Source organism: Phyllostomus discolor, chromosome 3, assembly GCF_004126475.2.
Source record: "Phyllostomus discolor isolate MPI-MPIP mPhyDis1 chromosome 3, mPhyDis1.pri.v3, whole genome shotgun sequence".
NCBI classification, from domain to species: domain Eukaryota; kingdom Metazoa; phylum Chordata; class Mammalia; order Chiroptera; family Phyllostomidae; genus Phyllostomus; species Phyllostomus discolor.
Window position 1 is genome coordinate 123,616,728 of NC_040905.2, and position 23,736 is coordinate 123,640,463.

General features: G+C 42.0%; 1 pseudogene; it reads right to left on the reverse strand.

The window, feature by feature from the left end:
* Nucleotides 1–1,091, reverse strand: LOC114512500 (annotated as a pseudogene).
* Nucleotides 1,092–23,736: the final 22,645 nt, after the last annotated feature.

The window sequence follows — 23,736 nt, forward strand, 5'->3', positions numbered from 1 at the left end:
CAGTAAAACAATGAAAAGGTTTATATTGTATCTACAAAGTTTACATTTCTGCTATAATAAATGCTATATTTCTTTGAAACAAACTACAAAGACAAGGAATGTTATATGTAATCTGTACATTCTCTCTGCAGCATTAGCATGGAAGACTTTGATGTTTAAATTGGACAGTCATAGATGTGAATTTCCTGATCATCTCTGACAGACACAATTTTTGAGCCATTTCCATTATATTTTACTCCCCAGACCTGATCATGGTGATCAAAGAAGGCATGAACACAAGTCCTCGTCTCCACATCCTAGACTTTCACACTTTTGTAGGATGAACTAGAAACAAAGTGAGTGTTGTCAGAACAAAACACCATGTTCAGCACCCAGGATGCATGGCCATTCAGCATGCCAGCTAAGTTGGCATGTTGTATATCATAGATCTTGTTGTAGCCATCATCTGAAGTGGTGACAAGGAGCTGAGAATCTGGGGAGAAGGTCAAGGAGCAAATGGGCATAGCATGGCCTTCCAGTGTATATAGCTGTTTTCCAGTTGAAATATCAAAAATACTGATGATTCTATTTATGGTTCCACTGCCTAGATACTTCCCATCAGGACTATATGCAATACTAAGAATGTCCAAAGAATGTTCCTTTTTCCTACTTTCCACACCAAAAATATTCACTTGCAGCTAAACACTGGAAATCAGGAGAAAAGGCCAAAGTCCAGTCATCCACAGGTCCTGAAACTATAGACTTGATCTGTTTACCATTTTCCAAGTTCCAAAGATGAATGTGAGCATCAAGAGAACTGGATGCAGCAATGGGCAGGTTGTAGCTGATGTTCCTCCAGACTCCACTGCAGGTCTAGCTTCTCATCACATCATTTGTAGACCTTCACCAGGTTGTCCAGGGAGCCTGTGACCACTGTCTCAGAGTTTTCTTTCTTGTTTGTCTTCAAGGCCATTGACAAAATGGCATCATCATGGGTTTTCTATTGTTTGAAGACAATACTGTACTTGTTGGCCATTTCCTTAGCCAAGGATGAAGGGCTAAAGGCCAGACAACTCACCTCACTGCCCTGTCACACAGTCTGGGCACAAGTCTTGAACAACTTTTATGAAATTGCATTCACCTTATTATTTAAGTCTGGTTTTTAAAAACATAAAAATTAAAGCAATGCACAAATTCACTTAAAATAGAGATACATAATTTTAAATAAATTGGTAGAAAATTAAGTCCATGAGTTTATCAAAGAATAATACTCATACACCTACATTAGAAACACAGGGATAGATTAACATCAAATATCTATCACTGTAATACACTATGTCAAACAAAGAAAAATTTCATAAAAAATGTTATAATTACCAAGTATGTATTACTTTTAATAATAATTAAGCAAACTTTGGGCAATATGAGATCATGGAATGCTAGTCCAATAAATCTGGTATTTATTAACTATACAGTGAGAAGAATTCAAACTGGAAAATATCATAAATGGGTCTAGTTTTGTGGGTAAGGGTAACAATGGAGATCCTGAAAGCAGAGAGACTTTTAAGAAATTATTACAATAGTCCAATCAACAAGTAATAAGAAACTAAGCTGGGACATGAGTCTATCCAGAGAAATAATTATTAGTGATATCTTAGATAAGTCAACAGAATTTTGTAACTAAATTCCAGACTAGCTGGTTGGTTATTCTGCTAGGCTATGTATGTAATGAAGGGGGTATTGCAGGAAAGATGAGATTGAGTTTAGTCAAGCTTATTTTGAAATATCCACAGAACATTCAAGTGTTGGAGAATACATACCAGAAGCATCAAATAAAAGGTAAAGCAACTGAAACATTAATAGAGAAATCATTCATAGAGAGATGACAGTTGGAGCTACATGAGTAAATGAGGTCATCTGGGGAGAACGTGTGGCTTTGCAAGGACAGTCAAGATGGAACATTAGAAAATGCTGATATTTAAGGGCAGGAATGAGGACAGGAAATCAGCAAGAAGCTTGAGTAGTTGTTGGCGAGCCAGGAGTTTGCCAAGCCTCAAAGTCTGGGAAGAGTTCCAAAGAGGATGAGAAAGCCAGCAGCCTGGGATGCCAAACAGGGTCAAATGGGAGGAACACCCAGCAACAGGGCCTCCAGGTCATTGGGGAAACCAGCTTAGTGATGTGTTGGGTTGCATGGAAGCTTCTTGACATCTACAGGTTAAGCAGACATAAGAAGTGGGTGCATTAAAGAATCTAAACTATTTTTTCATTAAAGTGAGTAAGAGCTTAAACTTGAGGATCAGACTAACATGAATTCAAATTCTAGCTCTCTGAGCTTCACTTATCTTATATGGAAAATAGGGTACTACTAGCACCAACTTCATATGAGTTATTGTGATAATTTAGATAATTCATCTCAGGGGCTTACACGGCATAGTTTTATCAATAAAATAGATGCTGAGAAAGGGCAGGATGCAGGAGGAAAAAGCAGAAACAGCTATGTTATTTAAATAGATAATTTCTCATAGATTAAAAAATAAAAAGATAACCAAGAGGTATTAAGGATCAGTTGAAGCAGGCTGAGATCAACTGATAACACACCTAACCAATGCACACAGTCAGGCCAGTCTTCATTGCAACACTCAACCACTGAACAACAGGGTGGGTGTAGAAGAAATGAATTGTTGGGAGCATTCTGGTTTAAGGAATAGCATGGGTGAAAACAATCTGGTATGGAAAACAGACAGCATTGAGCAAAGTAGGGAGAACTACCAGATTTGAAGGATGGAGTAGAGTCATGGGAATGAGGGTGAGACTAGGGCAAAGATCAAGTTTTTTCCTAAAACTGCTAAGAATGAGGAGCTTTAGACAGACCAAGAGATTCAGAGACCTGGGCATCTCACCAGTTGTCTTTCTTCTATGTTATTTATTTTATTTCTATGTTCACTCCTTTACCTATGTGTCTGAATGGTTAAAACCTAAAAGACTGGTCATACAGAGTGTTAGTGAGGATTTGGAGAAAACAGAACTCTCACATACTGCTGGTAGAAATGTAAAAATGTACAATTACTTTGGAAAACAGTTTATCAGTTCCTTAAAAAGTTAAAAATGTATCTACCATATGAACTAACCATTCTATTCCCAGGGATTTACCCAAAAATACATAAAGTATATGTCTATACAAAAATACGTGCATAAATGTTCACAGCAGCTTTATTAATAGTTCTCAAACTGAAGAAAACCCAAATATTCACCAGCAGGTAAATGAAACTGATTTGTGTCCATATACCAAACACTACAGAGCTACAAGAAAGAATGAAATACTGATACAAGCTACAACACAAATAAACTTCAAAATAATTATGTGGAGTGAAAGAAACCAGATCAAAAGTAAGTATATACTTTATTATTTCATTTTTATAAAAATGCATGAAATGCAAACTACTGTGTATTGACAGAAGGCAGAGCAGTGGTTGCCTATGAATGTGGGGGAGAAGACCTACATGGAGAACAGGAAACTTTTCAGGGTGATGAACATGTTCATTATATCAATTGGGGTGATGGTTTCACTGGTGTATACATACACCAAACTTACCAAATTGCACACTTTAAATATGTGAGATTTATTGGATTTTGATTATTCCTCAGAAAGACTGTTTAAGTATAATGAAAAATTTTAACTGGATGAGTGGATGGATGGATGGATGGATGGGTGGATGATTGGGTGGATGATCGGGTAGATGGGTGGATAGGTAGGTAGAGTGATAGAGTCATCTTTCCTTCACTGTGGCCTAAAAAACAAGACATATCCCCACTGTATTTTTTCTGCAAGCCTTTCTTATCACCTTGGGGATCATTTGTCTCCCTGTTCATACTACATTTATTGCCTGTTCCAACTCCTGCCATCCCTAAGGAACAAAACCTCAATCATTAATTGAATTGTCATTAGACTGGTCTCCCTCTGGGACTATATGACCTTTATTAGTTTAAAGCTTTTCATTTTCTTATCTCACCCACATTCCCAGCACTGGCCTTAGCACACACACACAAAAGCACTCAATAAAGATTTTTGGTTAATTAATTTACTAATTAATTAATTGGAAAAGCTATAAATTCTATAAAGTGTTGTTTTCAAAAATCCAATGAGACTTAGGGAATTAGGTTTTTAACTAAACTGCTTATCTTCAAGAAATATATATGGAATCTTTGACTTCCAAATTTTTTCAGAAATGCCACGTCTTTTATAATCAGAAAACTGACTCTAAAAATAGCTAAATAAGTACACATACCACTTAAATTTTAAAAACAACCACCCCACATTACACTAGGACTTTTCACAGTCTTGTATGCCAGAGGTTGCCATCCCATCCTCCTCTCCCCTTACAACTTAAAATGGTTCTGGAATATTCTAGTAGAAACCACAGAATGAACTAAAACAATGGATCTATGGAACAGAACAATCAGGAACAGGAGCCAAGGCCAATCGAAGTTGTCTGCTTAGGCAAAAACTCCGATTCGGCATATTTCTCAGATTCTTTTTATAGCTTTGTAAAGCTTTTGTGAATACAGTACATTTGGGTTGGTGGAATCCTGGCTCTGAGAGGTCCTGGAAACAAAGCATTCCTTCCTAATTTAGGTAGCAAGAGATCTGAGTGTTGGATTCCTGAGTCCTTCCTGACCTCAGAGGAGACATTTGGCTTCTCTGTGCCTCTGTTTCTTCTTTGCTTTATTGAAATTTATTTTGTCCTACAGAAAATCCAAAGACACATGAAATGACGTTCAATATCGCTAGTTATCAGAGAGATGCAAATTAAAACCACAATGAGATACCACTTCACACCAGTCAGAATGGCCATCATAAACAAAGCAACAAACAAGTGTTGGAGAGGTTGTGGAGAAAAGGGGTCCCTAGTGCACTGTTGGTGGGACTGCAGACTGATACAACCACTATGGAAAGGAGTATGGAACTTCCCCAGAAAACTAAAAATGGATCTGCCTTTTGACCCAGCAATTCCACTGCTGGGACTCTATCCTAAGAATACTAAAACACCAATCCAAAAGAACCTATGCATCCCAGTGTTCATAGCAGCACAATTTACAATAGCTAGATGCTGGAAGCAACCAAGATGCTTATCAGTAAATGAATGGATCAAAAAACTATGGTACATTTACACAATGGAATTCTATGCAGCAGAAAGAAAGAGAGAAAGAAAGAAGGAGCTCCTACCCTTTGCAACAGCTTGGATGGAGCTGGAAAACATTATGCTAAGCGAAACAAGCCAGGCAGTGAAAGACAAATCCCATATGATCTCACCTTTAACAGGAACCTAAACAATAAAACAAAGAAAAATATAACCAAAGACACTGAAATAGAGGACAGGTTGACAGTGACCACAGGGGAGAGTAGAGGGAATTTCAGGGGACACTGGGAAGGGTTCACGGGAGCAAACTTAAAGGACACATGGTCAAAAACTAGGGGGAGGGTAGTATGGGAGGGAAGTGGGGAGGGGTTGGAGGGGGGCTGTATTGGGAGTAAAAAGAAAAAAACTGTATTTGAACAATGATTAAAATAAAATTTTAAAAAAAGAAATTTATTTTGTCCCACTTGACTCACAGAGCATACAACAATAATAACTACCATTTACTTACTTGTATTTATGTTTGAGGCCTATTCTATAGCTGGTGTAACTGAGGTGTGTGGAGATTAAGTAATCTACCTAAGGTTCACATTGTTCAGTAAGTGATGAATCAAAGGTTTAAACTCAGCTTTACCTGGTCCTAGACCCCTAAGTCTCAACCACTACACTGCTGTGGGGCTCAGATTAAATGCAATAAAATCTAAACAGAAGAGGAGAGGAAACAACCATTTATTGAGCTGCTATTATGAGCCACACACCTTACACAAGTCACACATATCAATTTCAAGTTGAGAGGTGAAAGTAATATGTTTAATTGTTTAAGCCAAAAAGAATCCAGTTCAAGCCCTCCACTCCCCAAGAAAACAGTTATCAAGAAGTTGAGTTAGCGGTCATTGATTAGGCCCTCCTCACCATCATTTTTCAAGACCCCATTTTCTTCCTTGGGTCCTGAAAACCCCAAGTCCTATCAGTGGTTGGACTGTTTCTGAGCATCCAGTGGTTCCGTCTGCTCTGCTTCCTGGGGGAAAGGGAAGGGTACCACCACCCCAGAGCCTGGCCTCAAGCTATCCTCCCCATGATTCCCTAGGCCCCTGCTCAGAAGGCCTGCTCTTCAAAGACAACCTCCCAGGCATTGCTTTTGAGCAAAGCTCTCTGAGGACCCACATCCATCTTTCCTTCTCAGACTCCTGAGATCCAGCGGCCTAAGGAAAAGTTTGTTAACTCTTGCTCCCAAAGCAAGTACAAACTCAAATTTTAAGGTCACAAAGACAGATTTACCTTCTGGGCAAGAGAAGAAAAAGAACATCCCATCATTTTCTGATGAACCTTCAGCCTAGAAAACAGGACACAATTCATTCTTCACCAGACAATTCTGCCATATTGAATTCCTAATGAAGCGTTCTGTCACACCTGTGTTATCTCATTTACTTCTCACACAAGCTCCAGGAGATCTGGGATTGGCGGGGTAAGTTTGAGCAGGGGCCTACTCTTTTGCTACACTCTATTCCTCAGTATGGTAAGTCATCAGGTAAGGGCAGATATAGGAGAGGATAACTGCAAGAGAAAATAAGGAAGGGGAGTCTTCCCCAGCCAGTCATCCAGATCGGCCTAAACCCACCAAACTTATCAGGGGTGGTGAGAGGCATCATTTCCAGGTGGTAGTTATGGTCATTGTTAATATTTATTAAGCACCTGTTATATGCAGATAATGTGCTAAACCCCTTAAGCATATTATTGCCTTTCATCTCACAACAACTAAAAAATAGAGCTATTACCCCAGTTTTGCAGATGAGAATAGCAGGCTTATAGAAATTAAGGGTTTTTCTCAAGGTCTCAGGGCCATCAAGCACTACAGGTAGAATTCGAACCCAAGCAAGCAGATTCCAGAGATTCTACTGGTTCCTTTATTCTCGCACCTTTGCAAACCAAACACATAAGAAAACTGTCATTACCCTCTTCTTACCATTGAGCCAGTAAAGGGTTGAAGAGGTGAAACAAGTTGCTCATATTAGTAGGTAACAGAACCAGAATTCCACTCCTCACTTGAGTCAACCTACTAGAATCTTTGCCCATGCTGAAGGAAAGTACTTTGAAAAGCTAAGGAGAATATGCAAACCTAAGCCTAATTTTTCTCCAAAATTTGAGTGTGTCCTCACCCCTAAGGGAGAGTCAGTCAGTCTTTCCTTAGGCTAGTGGGTGATGGGGGTCTGGGGAAGAAGGAAGGCTGTGGGTCCTCAGGACGCCACTCAAACACAATGGTCATTTGATTTGTGCTAAAATTTATAAAGATCTATGAAAACTAATCACAAATTTTTAGATGGTGCTTACTAGGTGTTGGGCCCTGTTCTAGGCAATTTATAAACATATTAACTATTTAATCTTCCAAACAACTTTATTAGGTCAGTATTAATAGTGTGCTCTTAACAGTTGATCAACCAGCTCTCAGGGGGAAAGTGCTACAGCATTTGCCAGTGACCCTGGTGTAAATACTGTCACCCTGGCGAATTTCAAGCTACAATGTGATGTCATGAATGCAGAGTTGGGAAGAGATGCCCTGTGACAGTGTTGTATCACTGCCACCATGCAAATACAATAGACATAAATAGCCTCCAGAAACAATAGTAAAATAATTAGGAATTAATGAGTTTTAAAAACCTATTACCTTTGGTTTTATTGCAACTTAACAAGTTTATAAAATTTAATTTTTTTAAAAAAATGGCCATTTTTAACAACCAGGTTACAAATTTCCTAATAATTCAACATTTGGCTGTTATGAGCTTGCTCTGGCTTCAGCATGTTATTGGCCAATACCATCATTGCTATTTTAAGGATGAGGAAACTGCAGCACAGAAAGGCTGAGTAATTCAGAAAAGGTCACACAATGTGGAAATGGCACAGCCAGAATTCGAACCAAGGCATCTAGCTCCAGGATCTTGTTTCTTAACCATGTCCCCTACTGCTTCACTTTCAAAACTGTGCCCTTCTGTCCAGACTGGCAGTCCAGACTTTCACATATGAGTGTGCTTCTGGCCTAACAAACATCTACAGCATTTGATGCGCTGCTCACAAAAGGACTTGGGTTTTAGTGCAGCTCCTTCCCAGGACCTTGGGAACGAGCTGAAGCTTCAGTACCTCTGGGGGCGGGGGAGGTCTGAGGCCCTGCAATAGGCTGAAGACCATCACACTTGGCCTGGCCGGGTGAATCCGGCTGGGCTGGCCTTGACCTCCAGTCAGACTGCGCCTGCGTACAACCGCACATCCGTATGGGAAAGAAGGGTCCCTTAATGCAGGGCAAATTACAGCTGGAACACAAGCAAATTGCCGGCTTTTAGTAGCACATAAACTGAGCGGAACCTTTGAGATAGATCCGCATTACCCTAAACGGCATCCATAATTCATACCTGCAGCAGCAATGCTTCCCTCTGCGGGGGCTGCAGCCCATCTATTATTGATGGACCCCTCCTCCCCCAAGCCGCCACGGAGCCTTTCTCCTGCTCCAGACATCTGCCGGCGAGGTCAGCGCCTCAGGAGGTCGCAGCACATTCATTCATCAGAATCAACTCCCTATTAGTTTCCTAGTGAGACCTGGGAGGAATCAAAGTGAGTGTTTCTAGAACAGTACCCCCATCCCTGCAACGCTAATCGATACACACAGAGCCAGCTAGCAGCAGGCAGGGCTGCTCAAAAAATGCGACTGCCTACCTCGGGCAGCGCAACTCCTCCCTCCCAACAGAGTTGGGGGTTCTATGGAGAAGTCACTGGACAGTCAGAGCATGGACATCTGTGTGATTGTTCCATTACCCAGACTTATCAAGTGCCAATTATATTCTAGGCTCTTAGTACAAGACCCTGTGAGATGGGTATTTATTATTCTCTCCCATCTTACAGATGGGGAAACGGAGGTTAAGTAACTTGCTCCATGTCATACTGCTAGCAGTTAAAAGTGTTAGGGCCAGAATTTGAGCCCAGAAAATCTGATTCCAAAATCCCTGGTTTTAACCACTGCTCTATGCTGCCACCTGGAGGAGGGGAAAGAAACCCATAGCTAATTCCAGTGGATCAGGAATCCCTAATGAAACTTGATAAAATAACACTGCCACAGTCTGACAAAAAAACCCAACCAACTGGTTAAAGAAGGAAATAAATGCTGTTTTTTTATGTTACTGTTTTTAAAGTGAGAATTTGGGGGAGGGGTCATGGAAGATGACTTGTGAAAGAAGCACTGAGGATTTAAAAGATTGGAATACACTGGACAAAGATAAAGCCATCAGGGTTCATAGGCAAAAAGAAACGTTCATCAAACACTGATACCTGTTAAACACCTTCCCAGGGACAAGGCTCTGTGCCTGGCTCTAGGGATACAAGAATCAATAAGGCATGGATTCTAATGTCTCCAACAGACTAGTCAGGTACAGACAGAGTCAAGTAAATAACTATAACATGTGGCAGAGTAACACAGGGCTAGATACAAAAAAAACAAAAAACAAAACAAAACAAAACAAAAAACCTGCCTGCCCCTCTGTGTCTTCTCCTTTCTACCCAGGGAAGGTGTAGGCAGGTGAGGAAAATCACACCGTGTTGTGGACTGCTGAAACTCTACGTGCAAGTCCTCCAACCTGTGCAGAATCATCCTCCTAGGCCAGCCTTTTGAGTGTCCCTGTTTAGTTCCCTCTTTCATATCTTCATGGCCAGTTTCTAAGACTTCATGTCCTCCTTTTCCTAGAAAATTGCCATCAACAGTAGGAAGAATTAAAGCTTCCACTATTCTACCAGAAATATCTCTGCCTCTGTGTCTCCTAACATTTGTGTCTCATCCTCAACCCTCTCCACTTGGGAAAAACCACAGAGATGGTCCAGTTGGTATGAGGTCCACGATAGGCCCAAGGTCATGGAGCTGTCAATGAATAGAAACCAAGATGGTATGCAGAGGTGAGAATAGAATGGGAAAGAGGAGGACATGGAACCAAGGGGAAGGTTTACATAACTAACAGAGGTCAACTGCAAGGTTTACATGATGAGGCATCCCAGGATATGGATGGAAAAGCCAAAGACACATGAACAGGAGAGTGAGTGAAGCAGACAAGTGACTGTTTAGAATATTTCAGTGTCCCTGTCCCCATGACCTCTGGGAGACTATCCTAAATGTGAAAGACTATTATGAGGGTGAGGGCTTTGAGAATGTTAGAACTATCCCAAGACTCCTAAATATTTCTCCACTGTTTTTCTACTTCCAGACAGCTTATAAACAGCAGTCACTGCAGATAGGGGAGAGGCATGGGGAGTGAGGTGCTACCATGCTGACGGTGTCTGGCCAGCTTGCCCAAGAGGCCAGCACCCTATCACTCCCCAATAAATCAGGAGGTCATTTTTCACTGAACTGAAAGCTCAATACTCCCATCATTTTCTCCCCTAACCAGCCCTGAGATTGCTCTGTGCTCTTTATTACCTTTCAATGACTTAAGCCCCTGAACTGAAGAACTTCATCAAGGTGTCAACCTAAACAGATTTTCCCCATAATGGCCCAACTCTCACAGGTTCTTAATGAAAAATATTGATTCCCAAGGATTAGTTGCAGATTTATGTGTCGGGATGCTGATCTCTCTGCCACCTGGCACCTTATCAGTGGATGAAAGGACCTAGTTCCACTTCACGATTTTAAAAAAGCAATCACTGGCAGCTTAAGTTCAGAAAAACAAATAAAATCCTGTGTCAGAATCCCAAAGAATATTTAACCAATGAGGGAGGGGCAGGTGGGTTGCAGACAGCCGTCCATCTTTTCTCATTAGCATACTCACTGGTTGGGCCCTGTGGACACCAGGCATGGAGAAGCTGGGAGCAAATGTGGCAAGCGGCCCTCTCATTATGACTAATCTCTGGGACTCTGGGATGCATCTGGGGAAAAGCGTACTGTGTACATACTGTCTGGGGCTAGAGACACCAACTGGAAGGAATTCCACAGCTGCTGTCTCAAAGTGGCGTTCAATCAACAGTAGCCTCAGCTGGCTCTGCCAACTCACTCTGTTAAATGTGGGATGGCTCTCCAGGGATGAAGTTAATACTCTGCACCTAAAATCTCAACAAGTTGCAAGTGAATCTCACCCATCACCCAGAGGTGGCTAGAATGAAATAGGATTCATTCTTTGTCTATTTGATCAATATCTATTTAGGGTCTTTTGTGCATCAGGCAATGGGGACATCGTGTTCAGCAAAGTCAGATATGGGTTTCCAATCTTGTGAAAAAGCAGATAAAAAAAATTTTTAGCATAAATAAATGTAAAATGGGACATCCAACTGCAGGAGCCTATAATGAAGGGATTTACCTAGTGCGACAGATTGAGAGAGATTTCTCTGAGGAAGTGATAGTCGAGGTGAAACCTGAAGGATAAGGAGTTTGTTGGAAAAGCAAAAGGATGGAAAACATCTGGGCAGAGGAAGCAGTAGGTTCAAAAGCCCTGCTTTGGAGGGAGCAGGGCACCAGCTATGTGGCCAGAATGCAGAAAGAAGTGGGGAGCACAGCCCCAGAAAGCTCTAGAGAGGCAAGCTGAGGCCAGACTGTGGATTTGGGTCACTATTTTAAGAACAATTGGAAGGAGCCATTGAAGGATTTCCCACAGGAGGGTGACCTGATTAGATCTTCACTTTGCAAGGATCACTTTGGCTCTTCTGTGAAGAACTGATGGAAACTGCTTTGGAGTAAAAGCAGGAAGAAAAGAAAGGCTTGGTGAGGTTTGGGGGGTAGTGGGTGGACTTTAGTGGTCCAGGTGAGAGATGAAGCAATGATTCTGCTGGAGATGGAGAGATGTGGACATAATCTAGGAATATTTTCAAGGAAAAATCAACAGGCATTGACGCTGAATTGAATGTGTGTGGAGGTAGAATGAGGAAAAAGGACAGAATGACTCCAGACTTCTCGACTGAGCTGATTTTCTCTTAAGTGATGGTCCCCTGTAAGGGGTCAGATAAAAACCATGTTAGGGTTTGAAAACCATCCCATCTCAGGTATTCAACTCTTCTGTTTGAAAGCAAAAGCAGCCACAGACAACATGTGTAAACAAATGTATGTGGCCATGTCACAATAAAACTCTATTTACACAACAAATGGCCAACAGGATTAGTCCTTTGAGCTGTAGTTTGTTGATCCCTGCCCTAGAGAGCTTGCAGGTATCCAGAAAGTAAGCTGACCCCTGGATTCCCCAGCCCCAATAAGCTGGAGCATTCCCCTGAAATAGGGGCTCATTGTCAAGCCTGGCAACCATGGGCCTGCCCAGGGAAATGAAGTGCAGCCCTGAAAACTCTGGGGAGCCCAGGTCCTCACAAAAGACCTAAGCCAGGAGGAGACTCCTGGAGCTGCAGCTGGGATGATAAAATAGACCCCAGCTTCCCTGGGCCTCTTTAGAACCCCCAGCACTTTCCAGAAAGGAAACCCAGGACAAGTCCTTTCTATGCATAATCATCTGTACTTGTAACAGAATTTTTTTAAAATACCAAAAGAGCACACAGGAAACCAATAAGTGCTTTCCTGTAGGCCTGGGAGTGGGTATGAGACTTTCACATGTAAACATTTTTATGTCATTTTGGTTTTTGAACCACAGGACTATATTACTCAAGTATTAACAACTAAAAAAATTAGTAAATAAATTTCTTTGTAAAACACACTGTTTCTATATGGACAGAAATGGATCTAGTTACCTACCATTAGTTTTATTTAACCATTGGAAAAAAACCTATATTCACTCCTAAAATCACCAACTAAAAATAGGCACAGAGCTGAAGTAAGTACAGCAGTAGTTAAGCACAGCTGCATTGCACAAAGGACTACAAACTGGCTAGGGAACAATGAACCAAAGCACTCTTTTCTAGCCTGATTCTCAGGTCTGCTCTCTGTTACTAGAAGTTTGCTGCCAGCTCCTCCTCTTGTGCTTTAAACAATTCCAGGTCTTTAGGTGACAACAACCATTTTTACTCTGGGGAATCTCCCTTCCCTCTGGAGACAGTCTGGTGGAACTGTCGATCAAGAGGTTCCACCCTCCAGCTGTTGATCATCTGACCCAGGCTAGACCAATCAGATTTTCCCTCCCTGGAATGAGTCTGAAGGGCATCCTGCAGAGAAAGAAAAATAGCAAGAGTGTCTTGAAAAGTTTTATATTAGTTTCTGTTGCCTAGATCTTTGGGGCAGTGCTTTCAAAGTTATGATTGTTTGGCATTTGTTTCAATGTTAACCGATTTTTTTCTAAACTGTCCAGAATCCATTTTTGTCACTTGATAAAGTGATACTGCTTTAAAATCTCCAATGTCACCCTGTGGCCTACAACGCAAAAGGCAGTCAGGATGTGCAAGTCCCAACAAGGTCTGATTTGGTGACCCCTCCCTCATCCCTATAGGGCAAGGGTGTCAAACTCATTTTCACTGGGGGCCACATCAGCCCCGCAGGTGCCTTCAAAGGACTGAATGTAATTTTAGGACTGTATAAATGTAACTACTCCTTAACAATTAAGCAAGAGCTTGGCGCTGCCACCAGGTAGAAACAAGGTGCCAGGCTGGATAAAACAAGGTGGAGGGCTGGATTCGGCCAGCAGGCCTTGCATCTGCCATCTATGCTAAAAGGCATCCTCTGCCTTCAGCCCCACTAGAATTTCTGCCCTTTCCCCAAGTGCACACAAGTACCTCTATGCTCTGTTACAGTTTTGTCACCTGAAAAATTTCCTACTGGTTATATGAGGCAGTGGTTTGTGCCAGTTCTAGTGCCAGACAGTCCTGGCAGCCACAGGCCCTGCTTTGCTAAGCCCTGCTCTCCAAATATGAGAGAGGTCAGACTCTTTCCTTGAGAAACATACGAAAATCCACCACAACTCTAGGACTCCTGGAGCCCTTTTCAAAGATCCACAATGGTAGTGTTGTGGTTATGATGGTGCTGAATTAAAGTATTTCTACCAGGTGACCTTGGGTAAGGTATTTCCTGATTCTATGTCTCAGTCTTCTCATACATAAAATGAAGATATGAATTCTATCTATGTCGTAAGAAAGGTTTACTTATATACTTAACAAACATTCTATACTAGACACAATTCTGAGTGATTAACGTATATTAGTTCATTTAATACTCATAACAATACAATAAGGCAGGTACTATTATTATCCCCATTTTCCAGTTGAGGAAAATGAGGTACAGAGAAGTTAGGTTAGTTGTCCAAAGTTACAAAACTAGTACAGGAATAAAATGAAAGATTGCACAGGAATTAGCACAGGAAATTATATGTTTCATAAACTGGCAGCTATTTCCTATGGACTAATTGTGTCCCCCAAAGCCTATAGCCCTAATGTCACTGTATTTGGAGGTTAGGGCCTCTGAAGTGGGTAACTAAGGTTAGATGAGGTCAGAGGGCAGAGCCCTAATCCAGTATGACTGGTGTTCTTATAAGGAGAAGACAGAGAGACAGCAGGGATGCACATGCACAAAGAAAAGGCCCTGTGAGGACACAGAAAGAGGACGGCCATCTGCAAGCCAAGGGGAGAGAGGCTTCCAGAGAAGCCAGACCTGCTGACAGCTTGATCTTGTACTTCCAGCCTCCAGAACTATGACAAATAAATTATTTTCTTTTTAAGACACACAGTCTGTGGGATTTTGTTATAGAAACCATAGCAGACCAATACAGTATTGAAGAAGAACCCTCCTTGTAGTGGAAATAAAAGCTGCATTTTAAATGCTCATCTGACATTATCCCAGGACATAATCTCTCTCCTTCAGCAATTCCCTGTCCCACACAGGATAGAATCAGACATTCTTTGCAGGATATATAGCACCCTCCAACCTTTTCAAGTTCATCTTCTTCACCCCATTACTCTCACCCTTAGTTCAACCATAACAAATTTCACACTTCCTTAAATATAGTAGGCCTTGTACACACTATTTCCACCTTTCATGTCCTCCTGTTCTCATGCCTTCACCCATCCCACCTCTCTGGTGAATTCCAATGCATCTTGCAAGACCCAGCCTCAGTATTTCATCTGAAGCAATCATTGAACTTCCCAGGCGAACTTAGATAGTTCTTCCTCAGTGCCATTGCCATACCTTACATATAGTTCTGTTGTATTACAGTGCAATTATTTAAACTCACATCTCCATTTTTAGAATTTTGAACTTCTTTTTTTTTTTTTGAAAGTTTTTATTTATTTATTTTTAGAGAGGGAAGGGAGGGAGATAGAGAGAGAGAGAAACATCAATGTGCGGTTGCTGGGGGTTATGGCCTGCAACCCAGGCATGTACCCTGGCTGGGAATCGAACCTGGGACACTTTGGTTCCCAGCCCGCGCTCAATCCACTGAGCTACGCCAGCCAGGGCAGAATTTTGAACTTCTTAAGGCCAGACTACATGTCTAATTTATTTTGGTATCTCTATCATAGTCCTGGCACAGAGCAGATGCTCTGCAGATGTTTAATAATGCAATAACTGAAAGAGCACCTGAATCAAGGTAAGTTTACTCTTCCTCTTTTTATATTAGTTTATGCCCTGCTTTTACTAGCTTTATGGTTGGACAAATTACTTAAGCTCTGATTGCCTTGGTTTTCCAATCAGTGAGATGGGGATAATAATAGCACATGTCTGATGGTATTGTTGTAAGTATTACATGAGTTTATATAATTACAGTCTTTTGCACAATGCTGGGTACTCACTAAGTACTATGGGCATATGAATGTTAGCTATTATTACAGAGAATCTTGAGGAAAAAGTCTGAATAAGAAACCACCATTATAACTAAATATGACTCTATGCATTATCAGCCACCTTGTATCATCACTGCTCAGGATTCAAATCCTGGATAGAAAGCCCGCTCCATGTCTAGGAAATGGCTTTGTCTCCAGTTACCAAGCCATGAAACTGCAGCAAGTGGGATAAAGGTTATTCCTCAAAAGAAAACTAAAAGAGTCTAGGAATAAACCCACATGTAAATAGTCAAATGGTTTTCAATAAGGGACTGAGGTAACTCAATGAGAAAAAAGATTATCTTTCAATAAATGATGCTAGAAAAATTGAAAATTCTTATGTTAAAAAAATGAACTTAGGTCCTTACCTCACACTACACACAGAAAAACTAACTGAAAATGAATCTAATTATAACAGCTAAAACTTCTAGAAGAAAAACAAAGAAAAAACTTATGATCTTGGGCTAGCCAAAAAATTTTAATATAATATCGAAAGTACAGACGACTTCCGGCAAGACGGAGGAATAGGTGGGCGCACCGTATCACCTCGCACAACCAAGAACAGAACCACAATAATTTACAACAATGATTTGCAGTCATAATATCAGAACTGTCAGAGGATTTATCTAAATGGAAGTCGGACAGCCTAGAAGTTGAAGTAGACCCGTACATCCAGACTGGTAGGGGACTACGAGCCGAGCGAGCGGGCACGGGGCTGGCGTGGGTAGCAGGCGCGCGTAGGTCGGGGGAAATTCGGCGCAATATCGGCGCGACAGCAATCCGGGACGCAAGAGCACAGCGGTGAAGCGGTGATCCCTGAGTACACAAGCAGCGGTTGGGGGAATCAGTGGGGCAGCGGCTGGGGACCAGGGCAGAGCTCACGGCCCAGAAGCCCAGGGAAGTGTCTGACTCCAGGAGAACGGAAGGGTCGCCATTGATCCCTCCTGTCCCTGCTCCCGCCCCTGCCCCCACATATAACGTCACAAGCTAGCGACTGGGGTGCCCAGCACCAGTGAACACCTAAGGCTCCGCCCCCCACCATAACAAGAGCGACCAGACTGGAGAAAAAATAAATAAATAAGTAAAATAATAGGAGAGATAGGGAAAGACGTAAGACATGTTTCCAGCAGAACAGATCAGACCCCCAGGGCTCATCCTTTTGAGTGACCAAGAAATAGCCAATCTATCAGATGCACAGTTCAAAACACTGGTGATCAGGAAGCTCACGGAACTGGTGGATTTTGGATCCAAATTACATGAAAAAATGCAGATTACCATAAAAGGGATGCAGGAAGACATACGGAGGAGAGCCAATTGTAAAAGGAAGGAATCTGAGTCTCAAAACAACACAGTGGACCAGAAGGAAGATAGAATCAACCAAGCAGGAGAGCATGATGAAATAAGAATTCAAAAATTTGAAGAAAAGCTTAAGACCATCGAGGACACCTTTAAACGTTCCAACATCCGAATTATAGGGGTACCAGAAGGGGAAGACCAACAAGTGGAAAAGTTATTTGAACAAATAATAAAGGAGAACTTCCCCAAACTGGCAAAGGGAACAGTCTTCCAAGAAATCCAAGGAGCGCAGAGAGCCCCAAAGAAGTTGGACCCAAGAAGAAACACACCAAGGCACATCATAATTACATTAGCCAAGGTAAAAATGAAGGAGAGAATCCTAGAAGCAGCAAGAGATAAGGGGACAGTAACCTACAAAGGAGTTCCCATCAGACTGTCAGCTGATTTCTCCAAAGAGACCTTACAGGCAAGAAGGGGCTGGAAAGAAATATTCCAAGTCATGAAAGACAAGGACCTACATCCCAGATTGCTCTATCCAGCAAAGCTCTCATTTAGAATGGAAGAGAAGATAAAGTGCTTTTCAGATAAGGTCAAATTAAAGGAGTTCATCATCACCAAGCCCTTACTTTATGAAATGCTAAACGGACTTATCTAAGAAAAGAAGATAAAGAAAAGACATGTATAGTAAAAGGACAGCAAACTCACAATTATTAACAACCACACGTAAAGCAAAACCAAAAGAAACTAAGTAAACAACTAGAATAGGAACAGAACCACAGAAATAGAGGGCACAAGGGGGGGCTAGCAGTAGGGGTGGGAGGAGGAGAGAGGGGGAAAAGGTATAGAGAATAAGTAGCATAGAATGTAGGTTGAAAATAGATAGGGGGAGGGCAAGAATAGTACGGGAAATGTAGAAGCTAAAGAGCTCATAAGTATGACATATGGACATGGACTAAAGGGGGGGAAGGTGGGTGGGAGAGGGGGCACAGGGTGGAGGGGAGTGAAGGGGGAAATGGGACAACTGTAATAGAATAATCAATAAAATATATTTAAAAAAAAGAAAAAAGAAAGTACAATCCATAAAGGAAAAAAATTGACAAGTTGGACTTCATCTAAGTTTAAAACTTTTAAGACATCACAAAGAACAATGAAAAGACAAGCCACAGACTAGAAGAAAATATTTGCAAAATGCCTATCTGATAAAGGACTCAATAAGAAGACATACGACTCAACTGTTTTAATGGGAAAAAGATTTTAAAGGACACTTCACCAGAGAAGATGCACCAATAAGTGTATGAAAATGTGCTCAACACCATTAGCCATTACAGAAAGTCAAATTTAAACCACAAAGAGATGCACCTCACACCCCTTAGAATGGTTAAATTTAAAAAGAAGACTGACAAAATCTTAGTGAGGACCTAGAATAACTGCAATCTTCATATTAATGGTGGGAATGTAAAGTGGTAGAGCCACTTTGAAAAGCAATTTGGCAGTTTCTTTAAAAATTACTTAAACCATACAACTCAGCAATTTTATATATATATTTATTTAAGAGAAATATAAATGTGTCCAACACAAAGACATCCATGCAATTGTTCATGACACTTCTTAACAGCCATACACTGGACAGGATCCATCAACTGAAGAATGGGTAAAATGTGGTATTTCCATATCAGCAGTGAAAAGGAATAACAATTGATACATGTATTGACATAAGTTGATCTCAAAAACATTGTGCTAAGTGAGAGAACCCAGACACATAGACTATATATTGTATGACTCAATTTATCTGGAATTTCTAGAAAAGGCAAAGCTCATCGGTGGTTGGCTAGAGCTGGAGATGGGAGCAGAGATCAATTATAAACAGAAAGAGGAAACTTTGAAGAGTGGTACAAGTATTCTAAAACCGGATTGTGGCGATATTGTGCAATTGTATAAATTTGCTAAAAACTCATCAAAGTGCAGATCTAAAATGGGTGAATTTTAATGTATGGAAATGGCACTTCAAGAAAGCATTTTAAAAATAAGTGATCAACTTTGAAAGAAGAGAAACAAGGCTGTTAGGTATGGGGAAAGGACACTGGGCTGTAATAAATATATTGCATTTTATGCATTAGGAAAATGAGAAATAGTGACTTGCTCAATGACACAAAGCTAAAAAGTTGCAGGATTCAGATGTGAACCTCAACTCTGATCTCAAACCCAAGCTCTTAACCTCTTCACTAAAACGAACTTTCTTCCTTATGGCACAACCTGTCATCAGTCAGTACTGAGATGTGCAGGGACCCCGCTCACCTCGCCAAGGGGGGACTTGAATGTTCCTCTGAATGCCATGTAAGTGAGAGTCACTGTGAGGCTCAATGTCCTAGGTTTGTCTAGGTTTCAGCTGTCATTCTTCCTTGAGTGTGCTGTGCTTGCATTGGTTTGGTGCTTTGTGTATACTGCTCACCCAGCAGAGAATTACTACTCTTCTCTACAAGTCCCCACAGATGGCTTTATATTCCATTGCTATTAAATTGGTTTTGAACAAGACATAATTCTTCAAGTGCCTGGTGAGCTTTCTGGGTTTGCTCAGGCAAGATTTCATAAAAATGTAAATAATCGGAACACGTCTGGGATTATTTATCACAACTGACATGCAGCTTTAAATTTATGTATCAATTTCAGCTGTAAGCTTCCATGGGCAGAAGATGAAGTTGAAAATAGACTCTCCCACTGAACATCCTCCCCATGTTCCCATTTCCCCTCAGTGTCCAAGTAAACCAGCCCATAGATCTGGGTCTGAAAGACATTGGGCAGGATCAAAAAGAAACCAGGGGACAACCCTGGCTGGTGTGGCTCAGTGGATTGAGTGCCAGCCTACAAACCAAAGCGTCACCGGTTTGATTCCCAGTCTAGGGCACATGCCTGGGTTGCAGGCCAGGTCCTCAGTAGGAGCTGTGCAAGAGGCAGCCACACATTAATGTTTCTCTCCTTCTCTTTCTCCCTACCTTTCTGTCTCTATTAATAAATAGAGTCTTTTTAAAAAGAAACCAGAGGACAAGCAGGAAAGAACAGTTTCTCAGTCACAGGCTTGTCTCTGGCCTTTACTCCCTTGCTGTTGGAACATCAGCTCTAGTCTTCCTTCAGTTCCTCCTGCTGATTCCTGCCCCTGGACTCTGGTACTCAATCCCTTGGCTTACAATATTCTTCCATCCTTTTTTTTTTTTTTTTTTGCCTGGCTCAGCCTTACTCCTCCTTCAACTCTTGGCTCAGCATCACTTGTTCAGAAAATCCTTCCATGCCCACCAGACTGGGTCCACTCAGGCAGTAGCACATCCTTCTCCTCCACAGCACTGAACACAGTTGCAAATCCTTGTTGTCATGGGCTATTTAAAAACTTAATGTCAGTCTCCCCTACTTGAGGGTAAACTTCATTAGGTCTGGAACCATGCCTGTCATCTGCCTCGCAAGTACCTGGCATAGAGTCAAAGAGGGATGAATGCTGCATCAGGAGAACATGGCAGGGCACCCTGTGCTCTGCCCACAAGCACTCAGACCCCTTCAGCATTGTCTGCACACAGCACATGTAGGCAGTTCCGTGTGTGCTTTCTCCCAGCCAGCACCTGCATCTCATCATCATATGACTGCTCTCACTTTGCCTGTGTGTGCCAAGAGCCTGAAGTCCCTAGAACTTGACATTTCCTTTAGGAAAAGGTCCTTAGCCAGTTAGTGATGGATGCAGTCATGTAAACTTGCCAGCTTTCTTATCCTGATGGGACAACAGTGAAGAGTGACTTGCACTGCCTCCAAAACTCCCCTGTGGTACTGCACCACACTGACCCTCCATGAGACCCACTTGATGATGCCACACTGTTCTTGGCCTCTTCCAGTCCCCATCTCACTGCCTCACTCCCTACCAGTGTTCCTTGAGAACCCCTCCTAACACCTTACTTTACATAATTCTCATCTCAAGGTCTGCCTCGGGGGAACCCAGCCTAAAACAAAGAGCCTTCTGCTGCAAAAGGCTCTCACTGAGCAGGAATTCATGTCATAAATTTTAGTGCAAGAAAGTACTCCAACAAAACAGACCATTTGCAGGTTCAGATGAGGACGAGTCCTGCTGGTTGCTGTAGCTAGTGAGGGAGAATCATGTCTATAAAGGACAGAGGGGAGGGCACTAAACCTCTCCACTTTAAATCTTTGTCCCTCAACCCCAGTGTCCCACCAGAAAATGGTCAGGAGGTTGTGTCCCTGGTGTCCCAACAAAATCAGACATGGGGTCTGGTGATAAGACTGCCTTGGAGATAAGCCAACAACATGTCTACCTGCTCCCCCAGGACTTCTACTGAGGCCAGGGCAGAGCAGGATCAGGCATTACAGGTGTGGAGAAGGGGCCCCTCTAACTAGAGGAACTTAAGGGGATTAGGTTTGGATCTGAACATCTGTGCAATAAGGTTGCCTTCAGCTTTAGGGAACAGAACACAGTTAAAAGAGGCTTAATAATAGGGGCCTATTTATTGACAAACTTGCTGTAAAGAAAGTGACAGGGTGTTATGAGAAAATCAAGGGGTAACCTACACAGATGGGGCTGGCAGAAAGGCCTGTCTGAGGAGGTACATCAAATTCAAGACCAGGTGTGAAAGGAATTAGTTCCATCAGGAAGAGCACAGTGGTGGGCAGAATACCACCTTCATGAAGATGTCCACGTCCTAATCCACAGAAGGCAATTTGCAGATGTGAGGTGGGCAAACTATCCTGTTTTATTTACCTGGGCCCACTCTAACTAATCCCAAGGTCCTTGAGAGGGAAAACAGGAGGCAAGAGAACCAGAGGGGCATGGCCATGAGCAAGGAATACAGGCAGCCTCTCCTTCTGGAAAAAGCAGAGAGTATTCCCTCCATGTTAGCCCATGAGACCCACGTTAGACTCAAGACCTCCAGAACTGTTAGATAAGAAATGTGTATTGTTTTATGCCACTAAGTTTGTGGGAATTTGTTGCAGCAGTGAGAGGAAAGGAATATAAGCATTGTCACAGAGGGAACAGCATGTGCAAACTCCTGAGGCAGGAGTGCTTCTAGTGTATTTGAGAAATATGAAGGTGACCAGTGTGGTTTCTACCTAGTACAAACTCATAGGCCAGGCCCTATGATGAGGTGAAAAATGGGCAGAACCCTGATCATGTGGGACCTCATAGCCCACTGAAAGAAGTTTGGATATAATTCAAAGGTTAATATCCAAAAAAGTTTTGGATAAAATTTAAAAGCCATTAAAAATTTTTAGTATAATCATATCTGTATTTTTCCAAGATCACTATGCTGCTACATGGAGAAACTGGGTGGGTTGGGGAGTGTGCTGAGCTCTGATAACAGCAGAGGCATGGAGACCAGTCAGGAAGGCAGTCTGGTAATCCAGGAGTGAGATGGTGACAGTTCCCACTAACACAATGGGATGTAGACAGGAGATGGCTGCAAGAGAGACTTCAGACACTGATTTATTGGTTCAGAAAAAAAAATCAAATAAAATAATTTGGACATTTAATGCCCAAGGCCCTTTGATCAAATAAGAGTCAGTTTTTCAGAGACTACATGTTGACTCTTGACAGTGACAAAATAGTGTCACCACAGAAGTAGTCCCCAGAGAAGGGACTTGGGGGTGCTCTGAGAGAAGAAAGGGGATCAGAAGTAAAAAGTATGACCCTCCCTGAATGTCCAGCAGCAAATGATTGATTGCCTGGTGAGAAGGTGATTTAGCCAAAGTACAGAAAGATGGTCTACCCAACTGTGAAAACTTGAGAAGTCAGAATGTTATTCATGGGGACAGTGACTTATTCTCCTAAACAACCACAAAGTTCTAACCTATCTGAGTTCTGTAAAAACCTCCAATTCATCCTCCAATTGAAGTTATGGAAATGAGCATGGATCCTTCAGGAATTCAGATTTTCTGTGAAGAATGCCCAACAGATATCACCGAGTTTTGGAAATGTTGAAGACTCGTGCCTACTGACAGAAGTGTGAAGTAGAATCAGTGTTCTGATTTCATTTCTAAGCCAGAAAGGGTATGTTTTTATTCTGGGGTGAACTTCTTGGGCATCTTCTGTTCCTCACAAGAAACAATAATCATAATGATGACAATAACAACAAAGCTCAAATATCTTGAGCCCTTACTATGCACAACAATTCTATAGGCATATTGTTACCTCCATTTTAGACATGAAAAAAGTGAACCTCTACAGTAATCTGTCAGCAGGCAGAGAGGAACCACAGCAAGGTGGAGGACCATGTGGACAAGGCAGGGGCTGGATAACCAGGACTAGACTAAAAATTTGTAGCTGTAAAATCCTGTGGGGGTTGTGAAGGCAGGAGAATCTCCCAGCCTCACAGGAGAGTTCATTAGAGAGTCCCACGAGATCCTAGAACATACACAAACCTACCCACCTGGAAATCAGCACCTGAAAGGACACAATCCGCTGGTGGGAAGCAAGGGAAATGACAGAAAGTGGGACTAGAGTGGAACAAATGAGCTGCCTTGTTCCCTCTCTGACCCCTGCCCCACAGACAGTGCAACAATGCAGCAAAGAGGGTTGCCCTGCCCTAGTGAACACCTAAGGCCCGACCCCCTTACAATATAAAAGGTGCAGCATGAC